At 39.0% G+C, this 10,193-nt stretch overlaps 1 pseudogene; it reads left to right on the top strand.

Moving 5' to 3' along the window:
* The first annotated feature begins 3,758 nt into the window (after positions 1-3,758).
* On the top strand, positions 3,759-5,226 carry LOC103346056 (glycosyltransferase 8 domain-containing protein 1 pseudogene; annotated as a pseudogene).
* Positions 5,227-10,193: the final 4,967 nt, after the last annotated feature.

Genomic DNA, 10,193 nt, shown 5'->3' with positions numbered 1-10,193 from the left:
CCAGGCTGAAGCCAGAAGCCAGGAATTCAATTCAAGTCTCTCCGATGGGTCACAAGGACCCAAGTACTTGAGCCAAAAGTTTAAGTTAATTATCTTTTTAAAGACTTTGTGTCCAAATACAGTCACATTCTGAGAAACTGAGGGTTTCAATATATGAGTGAGGTGTGTGTTGGTTGGGGGGGTGGTTTAAAGACACAACTCAGCCATGATAAATAAAGGAAATAATAAATGACAACATACCTGGGTTTGATTGCCCACTCTGGCTCCTGACTCCAGCTTCCTAGTAATCTAGACCCTGGGAGGCAACAGTGGTGGCTCAACTAATTAGGTTCTTGTCACCCATGTGGACTAACAAGATTGAGCCCAGCTCCAGGCTTCACCCAGTCTAGTTCCAGATGTTTAGGGCATTTGGGGAGTGATCTAGCAGATGGCAATGTGCCCTTGGACACCCACTCTTTATATTGTAGATCTGTATCTCTCAAGTAAATAAATTAAAGATTTCACAAAATAGCATCATAATATTCATTAAAATTATATGCAAAATTTTATAATATATTCTTGCTATGTTACCCAGAAAATCTCTAGCATTGCTCTTAGACAGCTAAAATGATGCCACCAGGTGACTACAGTGTGAACTACAACTTAAGATTCATTTTCTAAACTAGTTTTTAAAGTCCTATTATGATTTTTTTAGACTTTAATATTTTTCAAGTTTTGAACATACACTGGAGCTTTATAAATGTTTTTAATATCACAAAGTAGAAAGTACCTCAATGACAGAAGGAGAAAATTTGCACAAGTTATATATGGAAAGAATAGTCTGAGCTAGCTTGAGGATGCCTTCAAAAGAGGTTTTCTAGTAGGTATTTCACCCATTATCCTCTGCAAAATGACATTGTGTGGGGTGAAAATAACACAATAGGCTTTTTGCTTTCAGAAACTTACTCTGATAACTATGTGTAAAATGTATTAGAAAATAAAATGAATGAGATGAGAGAGAGAGAGAAGTAGTTATTTTAGTTATCTGGGGACACACAGTAGATTCCAGAATAAATCAGTGGCAGAGAATAGTGGTGAAAGGGTGGTGTGGGAAATAGAATTAGGGTTATTTTAATATACAGCAAAAGGAAGGAGTGTGTAACTCCAAAATTTCTACCTTTAGTAGAATGGAAAAATAGCACTGCTCATTAACACGGCGGGGAACTATGATATTCAGTATCCAGTAGGCAGTTATGAATGAAGCTTGGAGAGGTTCAGGAGTCGAGTTTCAAAGATTATCTATTAAAATATAATAATGGGGGCCAGTGCTGTGGCATAGTGGGTAAAGCTGCCACCTGCAGTGCCAGCATCCCATATGGGTGCCAGTTCGATTCCTGGCTGTAACACTTCTGATCCAACTCTCTGCCATGGCCTGGGAAAGCAGTAGAAGATCGCCCAAGTACTTGAGCTCCTGCACCTGTGTGGGAGACCCGGAAGAAGCTCCTGGCTCCTAACTTTGGACCGGCCCAGCTCCCACTGTTGTGGCCATTTGGGGAGTGAACCAGCAGATGGAAGATCTCTCTCACTCTCTGCCTCTCTGTAACTCTGCCTTTCAAATAAATAAGTAATAATGGGCTAGCATTGTGGCACAGCCAAAAAAAAAAAAAAAAAACGGACTTCTGCAATGTCAGCATTCCATATTAGTTCCAGTTTGAGTCCCAGCTATTCTGCTTCTGATCCAGCTCCCTGAAAATGTGCCTGGTAAAGTAGTGGAAGATGGAGCAAGTACCTGGGCTCCTGCTACCCATGTGAGAGAATGGGATCTGTTCCATTCCTCACTACCAGTTAATTTTTTTAAGAAAAAAATTCTTTTAATTTTTAATTAGTTTTCAAGAGACTCAATGTGATTTACAGGTATAATTCTTTTTTTTAAAAAAATATTTATTTATTTGAGAGAGAGAATCACAGACAGAAGGAGAGACAGAGAGAAAAGTCTTCCATTTGCTGGATCACTCCACATATAGCCACAACTTCCAGAGCTGGGCAAATCTGAAGACAGAAACCAGGAGCTTCTTCAGAGTCTCCCACGTAGGTGCAGAGGCCCAGAGACTTGGGCCATCCTCCACTGCTTTCCCAGGTCATAAGCAGAGAGCTGGATCAGAAGAGGAGCAGCCAGGACCCCAACCAGCACCTATATAGGATGCTGGCACTGCAGGTAGAGGTTTAACCTACTATGCCACAGTGCCAACATCTGTAGATACAATTCTAAGAACATAATGATATTACCTTCCTCCCTCCCTCCAACCCTCCTTCATTTTCCTTTTTTTTAATTTTTGTTTTTGAGATAACATTCTAAGTTTACATTACAGTAAAAGGCTTAATACTTAGCCCATTAAGAAGTTTAACAAGTCAGCAAAAATACTCTAGGTTAGTGGGAATATAGACCATGGCTCTAAACAGTAATTTAATGAAAAAAATGACCATTTTACCCATATACAGTAAATTTTAAAATAATCACAGATCATTAAAACTATAGTAGTATAATATTATTAACCATTTATTTCACAAAGGTATACAACAAAGTTTCATGAAACTATATTCACAGCAATACTGATAGACACAGATACTTCATTCTTTTTTCCTTTCGTATTTTTTGTTTGTTTTATAAATTTTAGCTCTCACTTTAAGGGAGAATGTGTAGTATTTGGCTTTCTGGGTCCAGCTTATTTCATTCAACATGATAATTTCCACTTGTGCCCATTTTGCTGCAAATGGCATAATTTCATTCTTTTTTATAGCTGAATAATATTCCATTGTGTATATCTACTGTTTTCTTTATTCCTTCATCTCACTATCAGTTTCTAACGGATTCTTGCCAGTCTGATATTTCTTGGCTTGTGGATGCATCGCTACAGTCTCTACCTTCATCATGCAGGTTTTTCCCTGTGTCTCTCTTAACTTCATCTTCCTTCTGTATATATATTCCTGTGTCCAAAGTTTCCCTGTTTATAAAAACAGAAGTGAAATTGGATTGCAGCCTATCAGAATGACCTGCATTTTAACATGGTTACCTCTATCAAGACCCTATTTCCTTGTAAGCTCACCATCTAAGGTCTTCAAAATTAAGACTTCAATATGACATTTTTAGAAACATAAGTGGATCCATAGCATCATCTAAGAACTGACTTCCAGCAAGACTAAAGGTTAATAGCTTTTGTTGTAAATCTTGATTCAAGTTAAAAATCTGAGTGGGCATCCTTTACCTCAGACTCAAAAATGGGTTCAACTGAGAATCCATATCATAATTTATGAAACTCTGTGAAAATTACCTTAAAGTTAATTAACCTTCATATCCAAAGACTGTTTTAATATTAACCACTTTTGTTTTTTTAAAATATCTATTTAAGAGAGACAGAGAGCTCTCAGACACTGGTTCCCTACCCAGACACCCACAGTGGCCAATGCTAGGCTAGAGCTACAGTGAAAAAGCCCAGAGGCAGGAACTCAATCCAAATCTGCCACATAGGTGTCAGAAACCTTGTTACTTGAGCCATCACTGCTGCATTCCATGGTCTGAATTAGCAAAAAGCTAGAATCAAACTCAGGTACTCTGATTTGAGAAGCAGCCATCATAACTGCTAGGCATAATGCTTGCTCTCAGTAACCACTTTTAAAGTATTTAAGTTTAAAAACATTATAAACCCAAGTAATCTGAATAAATATTTGTGTGGCAGATTGCTCTTTTTTTAAAGTGACCACAGCAATATTTCTTGTCTAACATGCTCTTTCCAGAACCTGAGCACCAGCCACATTGTATTACCTTTGTATTTCTGTATGACTAATTACTGTAATTGTAGCCTCTAAAAAAAATCCACACATTTATTAGTTCACTGTTAATGTAGAGTAAAATTCTATCATGAATTAGTTGTCTTCTCTGCTTAGTATTTGATAAGACTGAAATCCATGATCTTATAGAACTGGGATTTTACCTGGAGCCTCTAGAGTAATATCTACTTCCAAGTTCATTCAACTTGCTAGCAGAATTCCATTCTGTGTGGGGCTGAGATTCCTGTCTCTTGCTGTCATCTGGGGGTCACTCTCATTTCTTAATGGCTACTTAACATTTCTTGGCACATGGTCTTCCATCTTCAAAGAAGCCACAGTAAATGAAGTCCCCTTTGTGCTTCAAACCTTTGATTTCCTCTGCCACCCGTCAAAGAACAGTCTTCTTTTAAAAGGCTGTTGTGATTAGACTGATCAGATTAGGCCACTCAGATCATCTCCCTATCTTAGTCAATAGACTAGTGGCTTTAATTAAATCCCCACCATCAGACACCAGATATATGGAGTGATCAGGTCTTGAGATGATTCCAGTCCTCAGCTTTGATGCTACCGCAGACTTCATCAAACAGAGTAGGGAAGAGCTCTCCGCATCAGCATGGCTCAAATTACAGATTTGTGGGGAGAAAGTCTTATTTAAATTCAGTACATTTTGAGATGGTTTGTTTTACAGCAATGGGTATCTACAATAACTAAAATACAAATATTTATTTTAGAATGGCAGAATTCTATTCATTATTAATCAGCAAATATTTGATGAATGTTTACTGTGTGTCAGACACTGTATTAAGCTATGGAGATGCAAAACTGAAGTAGACCAGGTTGTATTGCAATAATTCACAAGCAAGTCAAGAAATACATTACACTCCTCCACCCACTGCAGCGTTAATAATTAATATTTATGTAATTCAGAGGAAAAAGATATCAATCTATAAACAGCATCATCTTGGTCCTGGCTATTGTCTTCTTCTTACTGGTATTGTACTGTAACTTCCTTAGCCTGAACAGTTTCCTAAGGAATGAGGTTTCAGATTAAGGAATTCTAATGCTGCCCAAAGTGATGGAGATGAGAGACAAGAGGAGATTCCTGTGATCATTACTGCATCTGAAGACAGGCTTAGAGGGGTCATCGCAGCCATAACTAGCATTCAGCAGAACACTCCCTTTAATGTGATTTTCTACATTGTTATGCTCAGTAACATTCCTGACCATCTTTGGTCCTGGCTTAACAGTGGTTCCTTGAAAAGCATCACATACAAAATTGTGAATTTTGACACTGCATTCTTGGAAGGGAAAGTAAAGGAGGATCCTGACCAAGGGAATCCATAAAACCCTTAACCTTTGCAAGCTCTTTTGCCAATTCTGGTTCCCAGTGCAAAGAAGGCCATTTATTCAAAATATAACTAGCTAGCTGGAAAAATCGGTGAGGCTCAATGCAGAAAAGGGATTATACAGCAGAACACTGGCTGGCAGCATCACAATACCTCCTCTGCTCATGGTGTTTTATCAACAGCACCCCACCATTGACTCTATGTGGAATGCACACCACCTCGGTTCCAGGCTGGAAAACTATATTTACCGCAGTTTATAAAGGCTGCCAAATACTCCACTGGAATAGACATGTTAAGCCATGGGGAAGAACTGCTCCATACATTGATATTTGGGAAAAATGGTATGTTCCAGATTCAACAGGCATATTCAGCCTAATCTGAAGACATACTGAGATCTAAAACACAAAGTAAAAAGAATGTAAACTATAAGCATCTCTCAGGTAATCTTAGAAGACTATATGTATGTGTGGGAAGTTATCAGTCGCTAGGCTTCAATGCTGTATTTTGCTATAGGGATACAAATAATTGAATATGAATGCCAATGTATTCTGCCCCAGATCAATCCACAGCTGGTGCTGACTCCAAAGTATAGGCAATGAAGTTTTCATAGTGGAGTACTCCAAACCACAAACTATCCTGAGATGGGAGTGGGTTGGGATACCAGAGAAAGGATCTCTAAGGATCAAGATGACTTGCACAGTGCTGCGGCTTTCCCTTGGGTAGCCAGCAAGAGAAAGGTGCTCTATCTGGGTATGTTTGCATCCATTTTATGTGGAGCTTTAAGGAATTTTACTCAGCAGCAGAGGTGGTTTCTCTTTTTTTTTTGGGGGGGGGGGACAACATTTTAAATGCCTTTACCACTGCCTGGTAATGTTAAAGCCTCGAGTTCAAGTCTATAGGGTGAAATGTAGCTGGCCAGGTCACAGCGTGGTCGAGGCACTCTGTGTTTCTCAGTCAAGATAAGAGAAAGAGCTGGATACCTGGAGGACCATACAACATGTGATATTTATTCTGGTAATCTCTTGGCTCTGCCTTCTTCCATATCTTGGGTTAAACCCATATTGATGTCCTTAAAAATGAAGCAAGCATTTGGCATATTGGTTAAGACACCCTTGGGACACCCACATCCCACAACAGGTCCTGGGTCCACTCCAGCTACCTGCTAATGTGCACCTTGTGAGGCATCAGGTAATGTCTCAAGTCCTTGGGTTCCTGCCACTCAAGACCTGGATTGAGTTCTGGGCTCTTGATTTTGGCTTGGCCCAGCCTCTGCTGTTGTGGGGGATTTAAAGAGTGAACCAGAAGATGGCAGATCTGCCTTTCCCTATCTTTTCCTTCCTCCTCTCCTTTCTACCTTTCAAATACTACTACTACTACTACTACTAATAATAATAATAAATAATTTTAAATGGTATCCTGAATAACTGAAATGCTGTGCTTTCATATTCAAATATGGGGAGAAAGCATCTATTCTGTCAGTCAATGGATACAAACCTTGAGATGAGGATTTAAATGGACCTACTACTACTAGTACTACAGAGGTCATTTCTGATCCAAGCTGCAAGGCTTTCACAATGTCAGCAGGACATTCTATGAAAGAAAAACTGGATACCAAAAGGAAATAAGGAGACAGGTTGAGTAGCAATAATAGCCATTACAAGGATCCTGTAATTGATTCATAAACAGGAGAGTGTATTTCTAAGTGCACAAATGCCAAGGAAAATAGATATTTGTTTTGCTTTTTATTTTTATTTTAGAAGTAGAGACATATAGGGACATTACAGACAGACAAAAGGAACAAAAGTTCTCGTCCATTCATCATTTGCCCCAATCTCTGGGGCTGAGTCGGGGCCAAAGCTAGGGGCCAGGAATACAATCTAGATCTCCCTGGTTGGTGACAGGAACAAAATTATTTAAATCATCACCAGCTACCTTTCAGCATCCACATTAACAGAACACTGGAGTCTGGAACCAGAGTTGCCGAAGACCAGCTCCAGCTAATCCAGGAGTCCCAAGGTGTGTGAGGTGTCAGCAGTCAAAGAAATGAGAGATGCACTCACAGCAAGGCTGATGGCATGACTCTGGCTCTTGAGCACCAGACTTTATTTTTATATCATAAGTCACATAATGATTCTTTCTTCTTACAATAAAAAGTCTGTTGTTCATTTTCTTAGAACCATTGACCTTGTATTTTATGCTATCTCTAGACTGTATGTCTACATCTAGTTACAATTTCTTTGACTTTCAAGGGCATACACAGAGCATGGGTTACAATCAGAGACAGGTGCATGACAACGATTTTCAAGGGCATATTCAGAGCATGTGTTACAATTATAGACAGGCATGAGATAATGGTTGCCCACACAAGCCAAGGCCTAGAGTGCTGTCGAGCTATGCAGAAATTGGCTACATAAGCTAAAATATTACCTATCTAATCTTTACTAGAAGCTCCAATGTTTAAAGCAGGCCCTTTTTTAAATGTATCCCCTCTTTGCAGTTCTTTCTGTAACTCTAATTTCTTTATTGTACTTATTTAAAGGTTCACTAGATCTATTCTACAGTTTTGACATCCTAACCATTGTAGTATTTGTTGCATATATCGAATTAAAGCTTTAATAATATTTATCTTTGTTTAGTGGGAAGTATATACCAAGGAGTCTGTTGCCTTTTAATTCTTTTCCACAAACAGCTCAATCTTGAGTAAAGCATCATTTGATTTGATTAGAATTTTATAAAGCAATGGACATTTGGGGGATAATGAGACTAAGCATACTTCCCTAAAATTAGGAATACAGCAATCATTAGTGGGACCACCAGGAAGCTCCAGATTTCTTATGCAGAGTATAGTTCCCAACAAACCTAAAACCACCAAAAAGACCGCAGCTGTCATTTTCAGGCCTTGCTGAGACAGACCTGCTGTGACCTTGTCAGCCAGCTGAAGTTGCCTTGGCCTCACCACAGAGCTGGCTATTGAACCCAGGTACTCCACAGTGGGATGTAGATGTTTTAACCAGTGTCTTTAGTGACTAGGCCAAATACCCACATCATGCCTTCTTTTAATGTGACCATATTATCTTTATTTCTTTCTCATGTTTTGTTCGAGTCAGTTATCTTTGCATTTATTTTTTCTCTGACTCCAACTTTGTTGTTGTGTGTGCATTCTGCTAGAGCAAGCTTAAGTTAAAAATATAACTCATAACCCCCTCTCCTAGACACTCATAAACTACAATATTCTGTGGTCTTTTAAAAAGGAAAGGAAGAAGCAGCACCACTGTCAATTTCTCCAAGTGGCAGACTTGGACTCTCTTCCTCATAATCCACACTAACCTTGCAGATGAACCCAGACAAGTAGAAAGATTACAGTGTAATCTAGTATTAGATAACAGTAAACCTCAGGTTTGGAATAGTAGTCCTATTCTGGATCATTTTGCACAGATTTCACATCAGATGTCCTGTGAAAGTCACATGGTAAATGAGAATCTGTATTTCCTCAATTACTAGGTATCTCTTGTGTCTGACTCTACCAACAATAGGGTAGTAGACAGACTGTTTCTAGGACACTTAGAACCATTATTAGTGTCTTTGTATATTCAAGCTTCTATAACAAAGTATCATAGACTAAATGTCTTATCAACAATGGAAATTTATTTCTCACAGTTGTGCATGTTGGAAGTCCAACATAAGGGTGCCATCATAAGCATGTTCTTGTGAGGGCCCTCTTCCAATTGCGTACTTGGACTTCTCAATGTATCCTCTTATGTAAGAATACTATTCATGAGTGTTTCACCCTCATTACCTAGTAACATCCCCAAGCCCAGTCTCCAAATACAGTCAGATTGGATGTCAATGTGTGGGTTTGAGGAGTACATACACATTTAGTCCATAACAATTAATAAGAACCTCTACTTCAGTCCTAAAAAGCTATAATCTCCCTCCCTCCCCCACTGTATTCCCTGAGGCCAGTCTTGCCTTCTCCTAAGAGTGGTTTTCTCTAAATATTCGTCAGAACATCAGCGCATGTGGCAGGATTATTTCTCTGGGACTGGGAAAATCACATCATTACAGTGGAGCGATGGCTTCTTTTCAACTTAGTAGAAAACTGAGTCTTAGAAGATTTCAGGAATCTTCTTCACTTCATATGAGTGGGCTATTTCTGTGCATGAGGGAAAACAATTTTTCTCACATTGACTCATGAACCTTATCATACATGGCTTTGCCAAGATTCCAGCAGTAGGTTGACTCTCAGCATTAGTTTCTTCTTTGCATTGTAGCATATTTTTCTTAACCCTCACAGGCTGTTTTTCTGGAACCTGTGAAATGACTGTTTACCTAGTAACATTTTAAAGCACATACCCCAAAATTGTTCCAGGAAGAAAATTAACTGTCCTTAAACTATAATTTTTTTCTATGTAGACTACTTTTCTTGTCTCAGGTTTATGAAAGAAAATATAAATACTGCAAGCAGAGAGTTTGCCTTTAAAAAGTTCCTCTAGATCAAAGCAATGGTTTAGTAAATGTTCAAAATTAGGTTAAAGTGCTAAGTGGTAAGCAGCTGAATTTCTAGGACCTATATGATAGAGATGTTGTTTTATGAAACTGAATTTGCATAATGATAATTATATTTAAATTTGTAAAATATCTAGTCATTTTCCTCAAACCATCATAACTACTTTTACCCACTGATCACAGTAAAATATTCAAATTAAAATTGGGATGCCCTGAAAAAAAAATTTAATAATGGTGCAATTTCAGAGACCATGAAACAGTGATACTATCATAAAAAGACAATTCTGGAGCCCAGCACTGTGACACAGTAGGTTAATCGACTGCCTGCAGTGCTGGCATTTGATATGGGCACCAATTTGAGTCCCTGCTGCTCCACTTCCAGGTAAGCTCCCTACTAATGTGCCCGGCAAAACAGAAGAAGATGGCCCAAGTACTTGGCCCCTGCACCTGCATGGGAGACCAGGAAGAAGCACCTGGCTCCTGGCTTCGGATTGACGCAGCACGCTGGCCGTAGCGGCCATTTGGAGGGTGAACCAA

The sequence above is a fragment of the Oryctolagus cuniculus genome, chromosome 2 (genome assembly GCF_051225735.1).
Source record: "Oryctolagus cuniculus isolate XC-2025 breed Fujian yellow rabbit chromosome 2, ASM5122573v1, whole genome shotgun sequence".
NCBI classification, from domain to species: domain Eukaryota; kingdom Metazoa; phylum Chordata; class Mammalia; order Lagomorpha; family Leporidae; genus Oryctolagus; species Oryctolagus cuniculus.
This window is presented reverse-complemented; position numbering and strand designations above follow the sequence as displayed.